Below are 7,344 nucleotides of genomic sequence, written 5' to 3'. Positions count from 1 at the left end.
CTTAGTTGCTTCTTTTCCAAACTGAAAATTCCCAGTCTTATTAATCGCTCCTCATACAGAAGCCGTTCCATACCCCTAATCATTTTGTTGCCCTTTTCTGAACCTTTTCCAATTCCAATATATCTTTTTTGAGATGAGGTGACCAGATGTGCATGCAATATTCAAGATGTGGGCGTACTATGGATTTATATAGAGGCACTATGATATTTTTTTGTCTTATCTGTCCCTTTCCTAAGGATTCCTAACATTCTGTTCACTTTTTTGATTGCCGCTGCACATTGAGTTGATGTTTTCCGAGAACTATCCACAGTACTCCAAGATCTCTTTCTTGAGTGGTAACTGCTAATTTAGACCCCATCATTTTGTGTGTGTAGGTAAACTGATGGCCATCAATGAAATTCCATCAGTAGTTGGAAAAACAGAACACGCAATAAAATTTATCATGGGAAAATATTTTTCCTTGTCAAAAGAAGTTTCTTTGTCTCATACCCTATAAAAGGAGTGGATTGGAAAGTTAGCTTTGTGAATGAACACCATCAGCACTATACCAGGCACAGATGCAGACACCAACTAACTTCTCCTCACCCTCTATAAAGGGCGGTAATGTACATCTTCTTTCGGTATAGTGCAGCATTAGGCTTTCATCAAATAACTTCATTTGACCCTGCATGCTGATCTCGAATCTTTATTCTATTCAAACCCGCCACAGACTCTTCTGTAAATCAATGATGAAAATAGTCAGCAATGCTGGGAAGTCCAAAGTGAGCTCCATTGGCTGAAAAGCAGGTTGATGCTGCAGTAATAGGTGGGGGCCACTGTGGTGCAGGACAGTCGCTCAGACTGTGGGGGGATATCTCTGAGGGGCAGAGGGTATGGGTGAGATCCCAGGATTAATGGCTGGCCTCTCCAGGAGATGCCTTTGTTTCATTTACCATCATCAAGATGGTGCGTGGGGGGGTCATCTTGGGATAATGGATGCCACGGACCACTACTGCTCCCAGCAACGGGCATGGAGACCCTTACGCCGCACCCCCACCAATGCCCCCCAGCTGGGGTTGTTATACCAATAGAATAAAAACCAGCAGGATCTTATTAAGAGGGATAAGGCAAAGATGCCACATTTATTGTAAATATAAAGATAAAGCAAAAGATAAAAGTAAACAACATTGTTTGACTACTTATTCCTATCATTACTTATTCCTTATACACACACACACACATATAGAGAGAGAGAGATTCATTCACACAATCATTCATTCAAGTTCTTTATAGGTGTTATAGTTACCAGCCTAGAAGTTGCTCATGCCAAGTTACTGGCCAGGTATCTTGGTCATGAGGATGGAGCCGACTCTGTGTCAGGTGCACCTGATGCTCCTGGAGGTTGGCAGCTGAACCAGAGACTCAAAATCCTCAGTCTTGAGAGTTCATTCTTATAGGAATTAATTCCTATGTTAGTCTATGGGAGCTGTTTCATTCTGCTGTTTCTGACTCAATCAGCAGATGGCACATTCCTGGACACATTCCTGGTGGCTCCAAACTGTCCAAAGTTTGTGTTTCTCATCCTTCCAGGTGATGGGGTGGATCCCAGTTTACCCTCCGGGGGTTTTCTGGTCATCCACTTGACACATTCTTCGGCCGATGGATACTCCCTTTCTAGGCTGGCACCTCCCTAACCATTCATGTATATCAAGCATTCATCAGCATACATTCCATATCTTAACCATATTTTAATTTACTGTCTCCACCACTTTCAGGGTGTGTGCTAATTCATTTGAGACTCCCGGCCCTTTAATCACAGTGGGTGGGGGTCTAGGAGACGCTGTTACAATGAAGTGAAAGTCACTTAACGGCTTATAGTGTTTGTTTACATTGTATCAATTACTTCAAGAACAAAGTCAATTAACTTGTTTGTAAGTTTTACATAGTAATAAAGTATCTTTCATAGGATAGATACAATCAATAGTTTCTACAGTAACTTACTGTAGCTTACAAGTTTTAACATAAGACCCAAGAGATTTTTGTACTTGGTTAAACTGTTGGATTTTAAAGTGTGGGGGACAAATTATTGGGGGGTCACTGTTAGTACCTTCTTTAATATCGCCACAGGGTGAGGTATCTCTGTATCCAGGGCACAGACTGCCCCCCGCCACAAACTCTGCTGACTAGGATCCAGCCCTGCTGCAAAAGCAACCGCTATAAGCCCGCCCCCCAATAAGCCAGAAACCCTCCAGCAAAGAATCATGGGCTGCTCAGGGTGGGGGAGGAGAATGTGCTTTCCATGTGGCTTTGAGAACATGAGAACAGCCACACTGGGTCAGACCAAACATCCATCTAGCCCAGTATCTTGTCTTCCACAGTGACCAATGCCAGGTGCCCAAGAAAAATGAACAGAACAGGTGATCATCCAGTGATCCATCCCCTGTTGCTCATTCCCAGCTTCTGGCAAACAGAGGCTAGGAACACCATCCCTGCCCATCCTGGCTAATAGCCATTGATGGACCTATCCTCCATTAATTTATCTAGTTCTTTTAAAACCCTGTTATAGTCTTGGCCTTCACAACTTCCTCTGGTAATGAGTTCCACAGGTTGACTGCGTGTTCTGTGAAAAAATACTTCCTTTGGTTTGTTTTAAACCTGCTGCCTATTCATTTCATTTGGTGACCCCTAGTTCTTGTGTCATGAGGAGTATATAACACTTCCTTATCTACTTTCTCCACATCCATCACGCTTTTATAGACTTCTATCATAACCCCCTTAGTCATGTCTTCTCCAAACTGAAAAGTCCCAGTCCTATTAATTTCTCCTTACATGGAAGCTTTTCCATACCCCTCATCATTTTTGTTGCCCTTTTCTGTACCTTTTCCAATTCAAATATATCTTTTTTTAAGATGGCACAACCACATCTGCTCGCAGTATTCAAGATGTGGGTGTACCATGGATCTATATAGAGGCACCCTGGCTTGTCCTAGATAGAGAGAAAAGACAAACATGGATCCAGCTCCCTACAGTGATCCCATGGACAAGAACCTGGTTAGGAGTGGGGTGAAGGTTTCCTCTGGACAAAGGGGAGCTGAAATCCCTCAGTGTCATGGAATTTAAGTAAGGAAAGTTTCAAACCCTGTGGGGCTGGGGGCCAAGGTGCATCAGCAGCAGGTTTGGATGGAGGAACATTGAGAGTACATCAGTCCTAAGCTACATATCTGCTTGTTTATTTTATGGTAGGTTAAATTAATGCAGCCTCTGCTCTGGTCTCTCCCAACTTAAGGGCCTAACATTGCTTTGCACAATGATAAATCTTGGAACAGGATTGAAATGAAATGGAGTCAGCATAGGGTGGCAACCTAAGGAATGAAAAGCCTCTGGATTCTTCTGTGTGCATTGACTCTGAATGGGAACTGTAATTTGACTCGCTTTGTGGCTGCGGCTGGTAAAATATCAGGATAAAGTCATTCCAGTGATTGTGACACTGGTTTGAGGAGACTTTGATCTTATTAAAATGTAATTAGCATGTTACACTTTTGTTTTTAAAGGTGGCTTCCCCAAGCAATCCCAAGTTTTTCTTCCCACAAGTGGGTGATTGTGGGCAGCAGGGGATCTCTCCAATCTGTGGGGGAATCTCTCTGGGCCCCACTGTTAGTTCTCCATCCTTTCTCCCTCCCCCCACACCCACCCATTATCAGTGTTACTTAAGAACATAAAAATGGCCATATTGGGTTACACCGAAGGTCCATCTAACTCAGTGTCCTGTCTTCTGACAGTGGCCAATGCCAGGTGCCCCAGAGGGAATGAACAGAACTGATAATCATCAAGTGAGACATCCCCTGTCGCCCATTCCCAGCTTCTGGCAAACAGAGGCTAAGGACACCATTCCTGCCCATCCTGGCTAATAGTCATTGATGGACCTGTCCTCCATGCCCTGGGTGTTTCATTGCAGTGTGGACATACCTAACATTATGTCTACTCTGTCATAAACACACCCAAGTCACTATTCTCAAACCCTGGGTCAGTTGATTCAGGCTTGTGCTGCAGGGTTATAAAATTACAGTGCAGACACTGGGGCTTGAGCCCAGCCTCTGAGACCCCACAAGGGGTGAGGGTCTCCGAGCCTGGGCTCCAGTCTGAGCCCAAATGTCTACACTGCAGTTTTTAGCCCCACAACCTGAGCCCCAGGAGCCCAAGTCAGACGATCCAGGCCAGCCGGGCCGCAGGACTTTTATCACAGTATAGATGCACTCTCAGGGTACGTCTACATTGCAATGTAAGCCCAGGGTTAGTAGAAGTCATGTCAGCAGCCCCAACACATAAACATAAACCATGAGGAAAAGACCCACTCCCAAATAAGCTGGCCAGTGTCCTTTTCCCTCAGGTTCTTAAGTCCAGCAACCAAAGGTCCTTTAACATGAGCCATCCCCTCTCTGCACTCCACTCACAGTTGTTGTCCTTAGTCAGTGCAAGCCCAGAGATGCATCTGTAGAGTTGACCTCCCATCCAGAGTGGAAAAGGGAGAAAATAAGAAGGCACCATACTTACTATATTATCTAGTGACTCACCCACCCGCAGCCACCCTGTCCTAAAGAAAAGGTAACATCTCAATTGTAGTATTAGTAATTTCAGCCCAGCACATTCCTCAACCCACCTGGCTTTGGAACCCATGTCCCCTGCCTAGCAAGTGCTATTCAGTTGAGGGTGAGTCCCTCAATCGGGGTCTGCCAAGCACAGTTCTGCTGCCCTTGATTAACACAACAAGGATAAAAACCCTTTATTATTCCTGCCCTAATAACAAGGAGGCTGGGAATCCAACACCAGCCCAAAGTGATCATTTCGGCAAGCAATCCCATCATGCTCAGCACCTAGACAGGGTGCCAAGTATCAGAGGGGTAGCCTTGTTAGCCAGGATCTGTAAAAAGCGACAAAGAGTCCTCTGGTACCTTATAGACTAACAAAAACAAAAAGGAGTCTGGTGGCACCTTAAAGACTAACAGATTTATTTGGGCATAAGCTTTCGTGGGTAAAAACCTCACTTCTTCAGATGCAAGTTGCACCTGAAGAAGTGAAGTTTTTACCCATGAAAGCTTATGCCCAAATAAATCTGTTAGTCTTTAAGGTGCCACCAGACTCCTTTTTGTTTTTGTAGATACAGACTAACAAGGCTACCCCCTGATATAGACTAACAAACGTATAGGAGCATAAGCTTTCGTGGGTGAATACCCACTTCGTCAGATGAATGTAGTGGAAATTTCCAGAGGCAGGTATAAATATGCAGGCAAGAATCAGTATAGAGATAACAAGGTTAGTTCAATCAGTTCTAGCAGTTGAGGTGTGAACACCAAGGGAGGAGAAACTGCTTTTGTAGTTGGCTAGTCATTCACAGGGTGGGTGTGCCCATGCAAATGAGATCTGCTCCTGAAGTCCTCTTCCACAGCTCATCACTAGATGTCAGGGGAGAGCTCATTCAGACCCTGCTTACATATTTAATATAGAAATTTCCAACATACTGTAAAATCCACATGCAGACTCATACACAAAAGCTTGCAAGAAAATCTTCCTGAGGGTGTCTGCAGCACCTGCTGCTGGAGGAAAGGAGGGAGCTGTGGGTTGGTATTGAGGAGCACTCAGAATAGGAGGAGGCTGGGGGTTGGGACAGAGGCAAAAGGTGAAGAGGAGTAGGCTCTGGTTGGGAGTGAGGAGCAGCATTAAGAGGAGGGACTGTGGGTTGGGATTGAAGGGCAGCATGAGGAAGAGGGGGCTGTGGGTTGGGATTGAGGGGTACTGGGAATAGGAGGAGGCTGTGGGTTGGGAGAGAGGAGAAGGGTGAAGAGGAGTAGGCTCTGGTTGGGAGTGAGGAGCAGTGTGCATAGGAGGGCCTGTGGGTTGGGACTAAGGGGCACTGGGAATAGAGGGGACATGGGTTCGGGATGAAGAGCATCCTCATCTGGGGATCCATCAGGACAGGGGAAGGCAGCAGGTGATTCTAATTCCTTAGGGATATTCTGTGTGTTTGTGTGTGTGTGCAGGGGAGGAACATGCTTTATGCCCAGAGGCCTTTATTCCTCCAGGCTGCAAGGACAGAGGGGATGTCAGGAAGTTGCCCCTTCACACACAAAGCCCAAGGGGAAAGGAAAAATCCTGAAGAGAAAAAGTAGCGTTGAAGAGGACTCCAGAAAGACAGACTTTTAAGATCTTGGAGAGTAGTTTATCACCTGACCAGGGACTTGAACCCTGGACCCTCAGATTAAGAGTCTGATGTACGACCAACTGAGCTAGCCAGGCTCACAAAGTACAAAAGCAAGTTGGAGCAGGGGTGAAACTAGTCAAGAAAAAGCGAGCAGGAAACAGTAGGGGAAACCTGCTGCTCTCTCTCTCTCTCTTCCCAGCCCTAGCCTGGCTTGGTATTAGAGCTGATTAAAAAGAGGAGAAAAATATTGGCATCTATCAGTCTTTTATAGCTGTACAAGACTCAGGCACAATACAGAGGTACCCATCTGCAAGTGCCAAATTTTTGGATTGTCTAATCAACCTGTAGATGTCCAGGGCACACTGGGATATAGAGGCAAGTGTACATCATCATCATTATTTCAAAATGTTAATGATAATGATAAAAAGGTTCACAATTGACTAAGTAGTTGCATACAAAGATGTACATTTGGCAGTGTACATTGGTAAATTCTGGCTCCTTCTCAGGCTCAGGTTGGCCACCCCGGTCTAGATGTAGAAGTTACAAAATTAAAACTTGAAAGAGGGGCCAATTTTCCCATTATTTCACACCTTTACATCCAAACATGATGACTTTCTGAATGAACCCTCCTCGTTCAGTCAGAAGATCTTGGGGTGGATGTAGGAGTCACTGGGTAAAATTCTCTGGACTCTGTTATGAATCAGGTCAGAGCAGAGGTACATAGTGATCTAGTCTGGCTGTAAAATCTATATATCAACACCAAATATGGTGTTAAATTAATCCTCAGAAACGGCTGTTCCCCACCCAGATCCCAGCAAAGGGCTATCCAAGGAAGGGGGCTGTTTAGGAAGGAAAGAAGAAAGATGTCCTTCTCTCCCTGGAGGAATTGGGCTCTGTGATTTGGACAGAAAGGAGGGGAAGGAAATGGCTACACGATGGCAGCAGAACCCAAGAAATGAAACACAACAGGCTTCTGTGCACATTGATTCTGAACAGTGAACGAACCTGACTCCCGTATCATGAAAAGCCAAAAAGCCATTTCTCTCTATGGCCGGGAACACTAGGAGAAAAGAGTTCCAATAATTCCTGCCCATTTACTTTTGAATTATTTTACATTATAAAGAAAATTGTAACAAAATTAGTCTGAACTTGAGCTGCCTGTTATTAAA

At 44.9% G+C, this 7,344-nt stretch overlaps 1 non-coding gene across 1 annotated transcript; it reads right to left on the bottom strand.

The window, feature by feature from the left end:
• Positions 1 to 6,197: 6,197 nt before the first annotated feature.
• TRNAK-CUU lies at positions 6,198 to 6,270 on the bottom strand. Its single transcript has one exon. It is a non-coding gene; the product is annotated as a tRNA-Lys (tRNA).
• Between the last annotated feature and the right edge of the window lie 1,074 nt (positions 6,271 to 7,344).

This window comes from Terrapene carolina, unplaced genomic scaffold (genome assembly GCF_002925995.2).
Source record: "Terrapene carolina triunguis isolate 2854851 unplaced genomic scaffold, T_m_triunguis-2.0 Scaffold15669, whole genome shotgun sequence".
Classification (NCBI taxonomy): Eukaryota; Metazoa; Chordata; order Testudines; family Emydidae; genus Terrapene; species Terrapene triunguis.
Note: the sequence above shows the minus strand (reverse complement) of the source record. Positions and strands in the feature narration are given on the sequence as shown.